This window comes from Pleurodeles waltl, chromosome 1_2 (assembly GCF_031143425.1).
Source record: "Pleurodeles waltl isolate 20211129_DDA chromosome 1_2, aPleWal1.hap1.20221129, whole genome shotgun sequence".
Classification (NCBI taxonomy): domain Eukaryota; kingdom Metazoa; phylum Chordata; class Amphibia; order Caudata; family Salamandridae; genus Pleurodeles; species Pleurodeles waltl.
In genome coordinates, this window is record NC_090437.1 from 708,225,242 (window position 1) to 708,238,107 (window position 12,866).

A 12,866-nucleotide genomic window follows, 5' to 3' on the forward strand; every position below is an offset into this window, starting at 1 on the left:
ACACACCACAATTGTAAAGCACATATGCTGATAAGTACAGGCACATGACTAAACACTTTTGGAGTTGTCTGCACACTAACCTGTTACTCTGCTCATGGCCTACACTGACTAAGCAAGCCTACTGACATCAGGTAGCCCAGTCTCAAGCAACATGTACTGTGATGCGAGTCACAATGAAACACTACACACCATTGTGGCTTCTGAAGGGTAAACTCCTTTAGCACTGGTTAGCGGTAGTAAAGTGCTCAGAGTATCAAAACCAGCAAAAAATAATTACAGCACAGGGTCCAAAAACAGGAGGTCAGAAGCAAAAAGTACAGGGAAACCACGCCAAATGCTGCCAGGTGTACCAGAGACCTGTGCCAAGACAGCTTGCAGAGTGTTAGGAAGGATGTTTACAAGACTCCATTTAACTTGTTTTGTGTCCTGTGGTGGCCCTGATGCATCATGTGTGTCATAATGTGGTCATAAAATGTGTAGTCCTAGGCCACAACCATGTAATTTGTCTTCCCATTGGCTAAACACTCTTTTTGTATGACCTGTATGGAGCTGTTGATGTGTTTCATCATTGTAGGACAACGTGCCTGTGACAAATCACTGACATATGTTTGTGTCATACTGTAGGAGAGCGCCGGAGGAAGCCCAATCATGGCGCTCTCCGAACGCCTCGCCAGATCGACAACCCCGTCGTCATGGAGACGCATCGGGAAGGAGGCGGAAGTCGGCCCCGGAGTTCCGGGTTGCTGGGAGTGAAGAAGGGCACGGCGGGACGAGACGGGACTCCTCCTCAGGACGTAAGACGGACCCCGAGGGAGAGACGGCCGGAAAGCGCGAGACGAGGAGAAACGGAGAGCCAGACGCCCGAGAAGAGACGGAGAGAAGCGTCAACCCGGAATACCCGAGAAGAGAGACGGAAGAAAGGACGGAAGAGCCACCCCGAGAGGAGACGGAGGACGCGACAGCCTGCCACGGCCCAGGAGGGTCGTGGCTGGACAAGGTACGTGCCTTAGTAAAGGGCCACAGCAGAACCCAGGGAAGGGGAAGGGTAGGAGGAGAGGGGAGGACTGAAAAGGGGGAGGAAAGGGGAGGAAGGGAGACAGGGTGACTACCTCTAAGGGGAGAGCGCCTGAAGCGGGGCAAGTTCCCTGGGCACCCAAACAACCACGTATGCTGCCTGACACTAGGAAAGAAACCCATTCACCTCCCCACTAAAAAGGATAGAGTAACCCTTCCGTCACTTCCCCCCCCCTTTCTTAGTTCACCTCCTCTCCCATACCCCCACACAGAACCAAAACCGTGCTTACCCTCCCCACTTACCGACTGCCACCTTGTTTTTGTTCTTCCGAGGAAACCTGCCGCCAAGATACCGGAACACGCCACCTGGAAGGAAAAGGAAGGGAAAGGAATAAGCAACCCACCTGAGACGGATAGAGACCAGAGAGGGAGAAAAGGAAAGGAAAACAGAACCCAGAACCACCGGTTACTCACAGACTGTTCTAAGTTATTCTCCCCCTTATCTACCGCCAAGAACAATAAAAATCACGTAAACCCCTATAAAGGGTAGTTAACCTCAGTGTTTGTGTCCTCTATCACCCCTACACCACACCCATCGCCTACACATACCACCAGATGCATGAGCACTGGATTGTAATGACACTGTGATCAGAAACTATTGTACTGTTGGATTACTTTGGGGAGGTAGGTGATATGGCTCCAGCTGTTTATATCAATCACTTTAATGTTTACCTATTCTATAGGACAATGTCTGACAAATCCCGTTGTTCCATGGTCTGGAGTTCTGTAATTGTAAATATGTTAATTTCCCCAGTTTGATTCAATCCTATGTCATTTTCTATGATTAAGACATATTGACAGTCTATGTGCTGAACAATGTATTAAAATGTCTTCTGTGACAAGACACTTGTATCTATGTGTTTGTATGGAATGTTTGTAATCCTGAGCTGGACACTGTGTACATGCAACATATATCATCTTGAACAAGTACCTTGGATCATTATCATATGGTAAGCTAAAACTAGCAGAAAATATGTGTGACATGACTCAATAAAAATTCCGATGTGAAGGGGTCAATCATAGTGAATGAAATCATTGGAGTAGATGCCACACCATTGGAAGTCTAAAGTCCAGAGCACTCCTCCCATTGGAAAAGGTAAGTGGTTCAGGATCAGCCCACAGACTGAATGTGTGACACACAAAGGAGGACTTTAAGGAAGAGCATTCCTGCCCTACCTGGAGCTTGATGGCCGTTTGAAGGGGGTGAGTCCAGGGGATATTCTTGCCTATCACAATTCCAAGTTGATGTGTTTAGTTCAGTCAACTCCCCCTGAAGATTGGGGATGGGCCAGCATCAATGTTAGGGTGCTCATTTTGGTATTATGGACATCCATTTTGTCAATCATGACCCTCTGCAGCTGCTTAAATTCCTGGAGTTCATTCAACACCTGGCCCATCACGCCTTGGGACTCCTGATAGACCCACAAGATGTGGCTGATGGTGTTCTGGCCAACAGCAGCCCCAGTGGCCTCAAACCTGCTGGCCCAAAGCATCCCCCCAGGCACACTACCCCCATGAGCCTGTGCCCTTGGCAAAGGGTACACTCTTCAACTGGGTCCTGGACCCTCAGTGTCTGGGCACAAGGTGTGGTGATTGTGCTAGGTACACATGTTGGAGGGTGCATCATTGACTGGTATGGTGAAGCATCAGGGCTGGGAGGTAATGTTGTGGCCACAGTGAGACTCACTGTTGCCGTCTGAACAGGTGGCCAGTTAGACTAGGACCTTCCTCCATGTCCACAATGTAGGAGGCTGGCCTGGCTTGTAGTGAGTACCAGAGGTACGTACACCTTGTGCCAGGTCCAGTTATCCCTTATTAGTGTAGAAGAGGTGTTTCTAGAAGCTTAGGCTGATAGAAGGTAGCTTTGGCAAAGCGGCTTAGGCTGAGCTAGGAGACATGTAAAGCTGCTACTATACCACTGGTGTCATATGCACAATATCATAAGAAAACACAATATACAGATATACTAAAAATAAAGGTACTTTATTTTTATGACAATATGCCAAAAGTATCTCAGTGAGTACCCTCAGTATGAGGATGAGAAATATACACAAGATATATGTACACAAACCAAAATTATGCAAGTAATAGCGAAAGGAAGTAATGCAAGCAATGTAAAATTACAGTAGATTGCAATAGGAGCACATAGGTATAGCGGCAACACGAACCATATACTCCAAAAGTGGAATGCGAACCACGAATAGACTCCAAACCTATGTGAGCTTGTAGAGGGTCGCTGGGACTGTAAGAAAACAGTGAGGTTTAGAAAAATAGCCCACCCCAAAACCCTGAAAGGTAGGTGTAAAGTGCACCTACTACCCCCAGAAAGCACAGAAGTCATGATAGGGGCATTCTGCAAGGAGAACCAACACCAGCAATGCAACAACAGTGGGTTTCCAGACCTGAGTACCTGTAAGGCAAGGGGACCAAGTCCAAGAGTCACGACAGTGTCGAGAGTGGGCAGGAGCCCAGGAAATGCCAGCTGAGGGCGCAAGGAAGCTGCCACCGTGTGGAAGAAGCTTGGTGTTCTGCAAGAACAAAGAGAACTAGGAACTTTTACTTTGGAGGATGGATGTCCCACATCGTGAAGAAGCTTGCAGAGGTATTCCTATGCAGAAAGACCGCAAACAAGCCTTGCTAGCTGCAAGGGTCACGGTTAGGGTTTTTGGATGCTGCTGGGGCCCAGGAGGGACCAGGATGTCGCCACTTGGATGAGGAGACAGAGGTGGTGCCCAGCAAGTCAGGGAGCCGTCACGAAAGCAGGCAGAACCCACAGAAGTACCTGAACGGAAGAAGAGTGAACTGGAGTCCACGCGAAGTCACAAAAGGGAGTCCCACGATGCCGGAGGACAACTCAGAAGGTTGTGCACTGCAGGTTAGAGTGTCGGGGACCCAGGCTTGGCTGTGCACAAAGGAAATCCTAGAAGAGTGCACAGGAGCCGGAGCAGCTGCAAATCATCCGGTTCCCAGCAATGCAGTCTAGCGTGGGGAGGCAAGGACTTACCTCCACCAAACTTGGACTGAAGAGTCACTGGACTGTGGAAGTCACTTGGACAGAGTTGCTGAGTTCCAGGGACCACGCTCGTCGTGCTGAGAGGGGACCCAGATGACCATTAGTGCAGTCTTTTGTTGCCTGCGGTTGCAGGGGGAAGATTCAGTTGACCCACAGGAGATTTCTTCAGAGCTCCTGGTGCAGAAAGGAGGCAGGCTACCCCCAGAGCATGCACCACCTGGAAATAGTCGAGAAAGCCAGCAGGATGAAGCGATACAAGGTTGCTAGTAGTCGTCTTGCTACTTTGTTGCAGTTTTGCAGGCGTCCTGAGCAGTCAGCGGTAGATCCCTTGGCAGAAGGTGAAGAGGGAGATGCAGAGGAACTCTGGTGAGCTCTTGCATTCGTTATCTGGTGAGATCCCCAAAGCAGAGACCCTAAATAGCCAGAAAAGGAGGTTTGGCTACCTAGGAAGGAGGATTGGCTACCAAGAGAGGTAAGAGCCTATCAGAAGGAGCCTGTGACGTCACCTGCTCGCACTGGCCGCTCAGAGCAGTCCAGTGTACAACAAACACCTCTGTTTCCAAGATGGCAGAGGTCTGGAACACACTGGAGGAGCTCTGGGCAGGTGCAGGTCAGGGGAGTGGTCACTGCCCTTTCTTTTGTCCAGTTTCGCGCCAGAGCAGGGCTGGGGGATCCCTGAACCGGTGTAGACTGGCTTATGCAGAGATGGGCACCATCTGTGCCCATCAAAGCATTTCCAGAGGCTGGGGGAGGCTACTCCTCCCCAGCCTTCACACCTATTTCCAAAGGGAGAGGGTGTTACACCCTCTCTCAGAGGAAGTCCTTTGTTCTGCCTTCCTGGGCCAGGGCTGCCTGGACCCCAGGAGGGCAGAAACCTGTCTGAGGGGTTGGCAGCAGCTGCAGTGGAGACCCCGGAAAGGCAGTTTGGCAGTACCCGGGTTCTGTGCTAGAGACCCGGGGGATCATGGAATTGCCCCCCCCAATGCCAGAATGGCATTGGGGTGACAATTCCATGATCTTAGACATGTTATATGGCCATGTTCGGAGTCACAATTGTGACGCTGCACATAGGTAGTGACCTATGTACGGTGCACGTGTGTAATGGTGTCCCCGCACTCACAGAGTCCGGGGAATTTGCCCTGAATGATGTGGAGGCACCTTGGCTAGTGCCAGGGTGCCCTCACACTAAGTACCTTTGCACCCAACCTTCACCAGGTGAAGGTTAGACATATAGGTGACTTATAAGTTACTTAAGTGCAGTGGTAAATGGCTGTGAAATAACGTGGACGTTATTTCACTCAGGCTGCACTGGCAGGCCTGTGTAAGAATTGTCAGAGCTCCCTATGGGTGGCAAAAGAAATGCTGCAGCCCATAGGGATCTCCTGGAACCCCAATACCCTGGGTACCTCAGTACCATGTACAAGGGAATTATATGGGTGTACCAGTATGCCAATGTGAATTGGTGAAATTGGTCACTAGCCTGTTAGTGACAAGTTTGGAAAGCAGAGAGAGCATAACCGCTGAGGTTCTGGTTAGCAGAGCCTCAGTGAGACAGTTAGGCATCACATAGGGAACACATACAGGGCACATACTTATGAGCACTGGGGCCCTGCCTGGCAGGGTCCCAGTGACACATAGACTAAAACAACATATATACAGTGAAATATGGGGGTAACATGCCAGGCAAGATGGTACTTTCCTACACACAAGTCCAGGAGTGTTTTCATCACTGAGGCCTACATTTAGGTGGTTCCTAAGTAGTAGGTTATAATATTGTTCCAAGGTACCATTTTATTGGGTTATTTGACATGATGTGTGAAGTTTTCCTAAACTATGTGACTCAAGCAGCTCATGAGATGTGCAATTCAGTTGCACTTTGGAAGATGGACTAAAAATGACATCTTACCAACAGTGAAGCCAACAGTGGAGAGGCAACATATGGCTTTGACCATTTGTGGGCCTAATTGACTGTGATACAGGAAAACACAGGACTTTGTTGTATTTGTGATTGGAGTCATCATGTGCACAGTGCTGAGCCAATATGTCTGCTGACAATACCAATCTGGTGATGGAGCTTGAGGCCCTAGGAATACTTGTTGTACACGCTTGGTAAGGTGTCATTCCTGTCCTCAATAGTTTAATCTTGGATTTGCACAAGATGAAGCTAAGTAGACAGACATGTCTCTGAATTGAGCAGGATCTTTATATTGCTCACTCCCAGGTGAGTACACTTCAATTGAGAGCTACCAAACAGGGGTATTTGGACAAGTGTACACTGGACTGGTGTTTGGAGTTAGAGAAACAGTGCCTCCTGGGAGCTGCATTTAGGTCACTCCCTCTACTTCCCAAAACTTGACAAATGGCATACTCCCAGGTGAGTGAAGAGCATTAGAGATATTACAAACGAGTGTATTAGGACAAGTGGACACTGGGCTGGTGGTTAGATTTACAGAAGCAGGGCCTATTGGGCTTTGCAGTCAGGTTACTCCCTCTAATACATACACTATACATACGGTATCCTCCCAGGTGAGTACACTTCAGTTGAGAGTTACCAAACTGATGTATGTGGACAAGTGAACACTCGGCTGGTTGTTGAAGTTACAGAAACAGGGCCTATGGGGCTTTGCAGTCAGGTCACTCCCTCTACGTTTCAAAACTTGAGGAATGGTATACTCCCAGGGGAGTGAAGAGCGTTAGAGAGATTACAAACAGGTGTATTTGGGCAAGTGAACAATGGGCGGGTGCTTGGAGTTACAGACAAAAGGCCTCCTTGGAGTTGCAGTCAGGTCTCTCTCTCAACTACACACACTTTACATATGATATCCTCCCAGGTGAGTACACGTCAATTAAGAATTACCACACAGGTGTCTTTGGCCAAGTGAATACTAGGATGGTGTTTGAAGTTACAGACACAAGGCCTCCTGGGAGTTGCAGTCAGGTCTTTCTCTCTGCTGCACACACTATATATATGGTATCCTCCTAGGTGAGTACACTTCAATTGGGAGTTACCAAACAGGTGTATTTGGACAAGTGGACACTGGGCTGGTGTTTGGAGTTAGAGAAACAGTGCCTCCTGGGAGTTGCAGTCATGTCACTCCCTCCACTTCCCAGCACCTGCAAAATGTTGGGTATTACATATCTGCATGCAGACTGGAATTAGGTTTGAGCATATATTTACATTTGCGGCCATACCATGAATCCTGGATTTTTTTTTAATATTGTTAGATTTACAGGGACCATTTGGACATATGGCATGTGATGGACCTTGGTAGTTGTGATGATGGGTTCAACAATACACATTGACAGTGTTAAAACTCTGATACTCTGGGTATTGAATGTTGGTTAAGTACATGAACAAGACTGTGGCAAACGCTGAGCTGTGAACATGCAGGACATTGCAGTTATGTGACAGTTTTTGTGTTTTAACTTACTAGACTCCACTCCCCCAGGTATTCCTGCCAAGCCCCTCAGGATGCAGGATAGCCAAAACCTTCTCCTCCCAGAGAAAGAGCCTTAATGGGCAACCACCAGTCTTGTTGGCCTCCAACTTGTGCCTCGAAGCCAGGAAACACACCTTACCCCTCAGTTCATTCCACCTCTTCCTAATGTCCTCCTTTGTTTGCAGGGTTTTGCCTACAGCATTCACTCTGTCGACAATTCTTTGCCACATTTCCATTTTTCTACTAAGAGGAATGTGATGGACTTGGGCTCCAAACAATTGTGGCTCTGCTCTTATGATTTCATCCACCTTGACTCTCAACTCATCTTTGGAAAAATTGGCATTTTTGGCACATAACATGGCCAACTAAAGTGGTTGACAGGGACTTACTAAACAGGGGAAGTGCAATAGGGAGTGAATGGGAAAATGTGTGTGCAGGGTGTTTTATGGTATGGAGAAAAAATGGGTGCCTAATCTTTCTTTCTTTACTTTACTTTATTCAGTGCAAAAAGACCATAAAAGACATAAAATAAATAAATAAATTACATACAGATTTCAAAGTCATAAAAGTTTCTAAAAACATTGTTAATACATTTTCCGAGCACCATGAGCAGCATATATAAAATTTAGCACAGCCTGGATTATGTCCATGTTTCCCAAATCATGTAAGTGGGAATAAGCAAGCTGGCTAGTTCTAATACTGTTAGACTGAAATAGCGGACGTAAAAACCTTTTTCTTGGAGCAGTATATAAAGTGCAAAAAAGCATAAAATGTAATGTACTTTGCGATGACTTTCCGTCGCAACAACAAGGAGGAAGGTTCTTAAACCAGGTTCCAGCAACTGGAAATGCTACCAGATAGTGTAAGGTATTTAGACGTAGTCTTGTGAGTAAGAACCTTTGTCGTTCATGATTAATAATGGTCAGATACAATTTTGGTTGAAGTTGTTGCGTCTCATAACTCGTCCATAATCTCATTGAACTAAAGGCTGGGTCCATGTCCTGATTTTTCTGCCAGAATATGTCTTTAACCTTCTTAATGTCCTGTCTTGTTAAAGTATCTGGTTTGAGAAAAAAATCTCCTAATCCTAATGATAGAAGAGAGAGATAAACATATCTAAGCCAGGGTATATCTAGAAAACGTGACAGAAGGAGACAGTCCTGTATCACCTTTCTACAGAGAAGCGCTTCAGGCTTAGTCCAGATTTTCACCCATAGTATGAGAGGTTGAAGTTTTATATAGCTAGATATGTATCTCAAACCTACTTCTTTATGACAGAACTTTACTGATGTAGATTGAGGGACTGATAGTAGCCTTCTTAGAAATTTATTTTCTATAATCTGGAGTCCTGTACATTCTGCAAGCCCCCAAACCCCAGCTCCAAATGTCACAATAGAGAGACATTTAGAAGTGAAGACAGTCATCATTTCCGTAACAGGTTTATACCGGAGTCTACTTGCAAACCTAAAAACGGCTGCCTAATCTATGTAATATACAAAAAAAGGTGCTCAGGTTTCTTTGGCTTCCTGTGGAAATGCAAAGGATTGTGGTCTGTGTAGGGGAGTATTTTAATTCGTCCAATGTGCACTTGTCTATTACATTGCGGAACACATACCACAGTGGTCGACTGCCCTTGGCTAACCTCAGCAAGGGGACTGCCACAGCAATTGTGTGTTTGTAATAGGCTTGGTGGATGGCTGTGGTGGGGATGGCACTGGAGGTCGGACCGCCTAGATACAAGGCTGCCATGCCACTGGCAGACTCCCTTTGTTGCTTGGCTGGCAGAGGTTCTGCCTGTTTGCATCGTATTACATCAGTCTGGGGAATGCTGACGCAGTGGTCTGTTTGGGACTGCCAACATGGTGGTCTGGTGGTCCGACCGCCAAACTCGTAATTGGAGCCATAGTTATTTGAATATCAGTAAAGACTGAACAGCATTATGGGATAAAATAAGAAGGTGAGGGTACACAGATGTAAAGACCAATTCATAAGGTAGTAGTGGATGAATCCGGACCATACCACTAGGTATTAAATAAATACTTGCTACTGTGGATAGGGCATAGCCCCAAAACATTAGACTGTGGTCAAACTGGTGACATCAGGAGAGCATGATGGGTAATGTAGTGTCAACACATTTGGTTTGGATGTTAGTGGGTACTGCTATTTGTGATGAGATTTTCTGTTTCATCCTGAAGAAGCAAGAAATAACAAGTTTCTTTCTAAAAAAAAAAGACTGAAATGAAATACAATAAATGTATAACACATGTACCTAATTCCTTTATTCCAGTTCAGTTGTGACTTCTCTTAAGTAATAGGAAAGAATCCAGTGCTGAACTGTAATAAGACATAACAACTAAACTACCTGCAGACAGTGTAAAAGCTTCACCCTGAGTTGAATACCAAATGCCGCTTATACAAGTGCAGGTAATCTGTTTTTGCTCCTTTTTGCCCAAAATCCTAGGTCATTAGCTGACTGGGGAAGTGTTGCAGCAGTGTGTTTATTGCACTGTTGGAGATTTTTACGGAGACCAGCACACTATCTAACCAGAACATTTAATCCACACAGCTGGCCTATATTAAAATGCTTAAAGTATTTTTGCTGCAATTTACAAATGGCAGGGTAAATATCTATATCACATGCTCTAAATTTATGTATCTGCAACTGGAAAACTTCATGTCACGGGAAGCATGGGCGTTAGGTAGATGTTAACACTGGCAGCAGGTTCTTCCTTTGTCTTACCATTTTGTACTGCTCCTGAAACCCTTGCTATCCCCTGGTCTCAGCCACCATGCAGGCAAAGGTAGGAACAGAAGGTATAATGGTACTAAGACCTCTGTTTACTTTCTTAAGTTTTCAGACTGTGCAATTTCTTTATCCCCACTTCATCCCATAGGGGGCTGCTCGAGAGTTAACTTTCTCTAGGTTTCATTCTGTTCCGTTCCCTCACACAAGGTGTACGGGATGAGCCCAATGATGGCATTATAGGTAACATGGTGTGTGATGTTACTTTATCACTAGTAATGAAAAAGACACAAGAGGTCAGGTACATCATTTAAGGTTTGGCACATCGGGTACAAAACAGAAAACACAATTCACCCTCCCCCCATTTAGAGATGGGTGAACTGCTGATTGAGCACCAGTGGAGCCTTCATCAATTTCATCAGGTTCATTGGAGCAAAATCATTGGCTGCATCATATCCACCGCAGGGTCATCACTGTAGTTCTACAGGATGCCCACAATATTTAGGGCAGCTCTCCAGATTTTCCCTGCTCGAGTCAACCTTGCCAGGCATGGCAGACCGAGCAAGAAGAATAAAAAGTGATGCAATATGCAGGAGGAAATCACTGTGCGCCAAGAACACTGTATTTTGCTTTCCAGAAATAAACACCTGCTTTGCGGATTTAGGGCCTGATTATGAGTTTGGCGGTCTGGGGACTGCCATGATGGTGGTGGCAGCAGTGGGACCGATGCCGATCTGGTGGTCGGACCGCTGTGTTATGAGTATGGTGGTCAGAAGACCGTTAGCCATCCGCCAGCACCGCCAGGTAGGAGAGACCTCCACGGTCATGAGGAAGCACAAACAGGCCTGAGGAGCCTGAGTTGCTGCAGGACTCATTATGAAGTTGTACACTGTCATTGTGACCACTGGGGTCCAACCACCATGCATCAGAAGGTGGAAAAGGACATTATGAAGGGAGACACACACCTGCAGGCAGGCTTACACGTCAGATGCTGCAAAGGAGCACTTCACAAATGTCATGCTGCTGCTCCTGCTCACCAAAGACAACAAAATCCACACCATCTTGGTTGCCACCAACTGTAAGTACACACACCTACTTGTATCAACAACAGCATGCAGTGCCTGCTTACACATCATGGAGGGGCATGCAAGGGCCAGTAGGTACATCGCAAACTACACACACCCACAAACATTCATCAACATGGACATAGACACAGTCACTATATGTTCCCTTACGACAGCACACACACTGCACTTCAACACTATACAAATACACAGAGCCACACAGCTCAGGCACAGGAACAGTGAAAGCTTCCCAACATTGTCACACCACTGCCCAGGGACTGTTCACACATACAACACATATGTGTATCGAAGTGGCATGGAATACAAACAACACCACCATAAAACAAGCCTGCAATGGACACACACATCACACACATCACAGCACAATGGAAGTGCAATGGCATCCACTAAACACAGTCATAAATAGACAAAGAAAACATGACAACAATACATACACAAATGGGGTGCGCATCTGGGACACCCCGGGAAGGGGACTGCACTGGATATACATCACTTGGAACAGGCCCCTCAAACAACATGTGCACAGGAAATGGCCATACATACGTCCCAGGGACAAACTATATTAAATCCAAATGTCATGCACAGATGCACAAAGGGGAAGGGCTAGTCCGCAAAGCACATACAACTCCTACTGCATGGGATATACCCCGACAGGAACTAGCTGCAAGAGGCACATACCTAAATTGACGCACATACAGGAAAATTCTAACACAGCAATGACAACTGAATGCACTCCATGTCTGCACAAACAAAACTCAAGACAACACATAGCCACATACATAAGCCATATCAGGGGGATAAGTTGAACACCGTACCTGCTCATATTGCACAACACAAAATAAATACTTACCATACTACACAGTGGCATGACACCAACATTGCATTTACTCACACATACCTATACACACAACATATACCCTTCTCTCAGGGGACACCAGCACTGCCCACAAACTCACATACTGCTAACAACAACACACAGAGCAGCTAACAGGCCCAAACACACACAACTCCAGGCACACAACACATAATAATCAGGAACAACATAATGGTGTTAAAGGAATTGCAGGACAAATGTGCATCCAAAAAAACAAACTGTTAATAAAGTTCTTCAAGTCCAAAGGCCATTGGCTAGTCCAAATAATTTCAAATATAACAAAGTGTTGTGCATAAAAAAGACTCCCAAATGCTAGGGAACCTCCATGGGAAGGGGCAGGCAGCCACCTCAGTGATTATCTGGGGGTTTGGGGTCATATTTGGGAGTTGGGGGGTTTGGGCTTGGGAGGGGTGGTCCTTTTGGTAGGGGTGGGTTTGGGAGGGGTTGGCTTCTTCTTGGTCGGGGAGGGGTATGGGTGCTTGCAGGGGGGCAGTGAAGGCATTGGAGGTGGAAGGGGCGGACTTGGAGCTGGGTGGGGTCCTTTTGGGTGTGGTCTGGGTGGGGGGGAGAACAGGGGTAAGGTCAAGCTCACAGAAGAACAGTTTCTTTGACACATGGGGACGGTCATCAGAAGGGG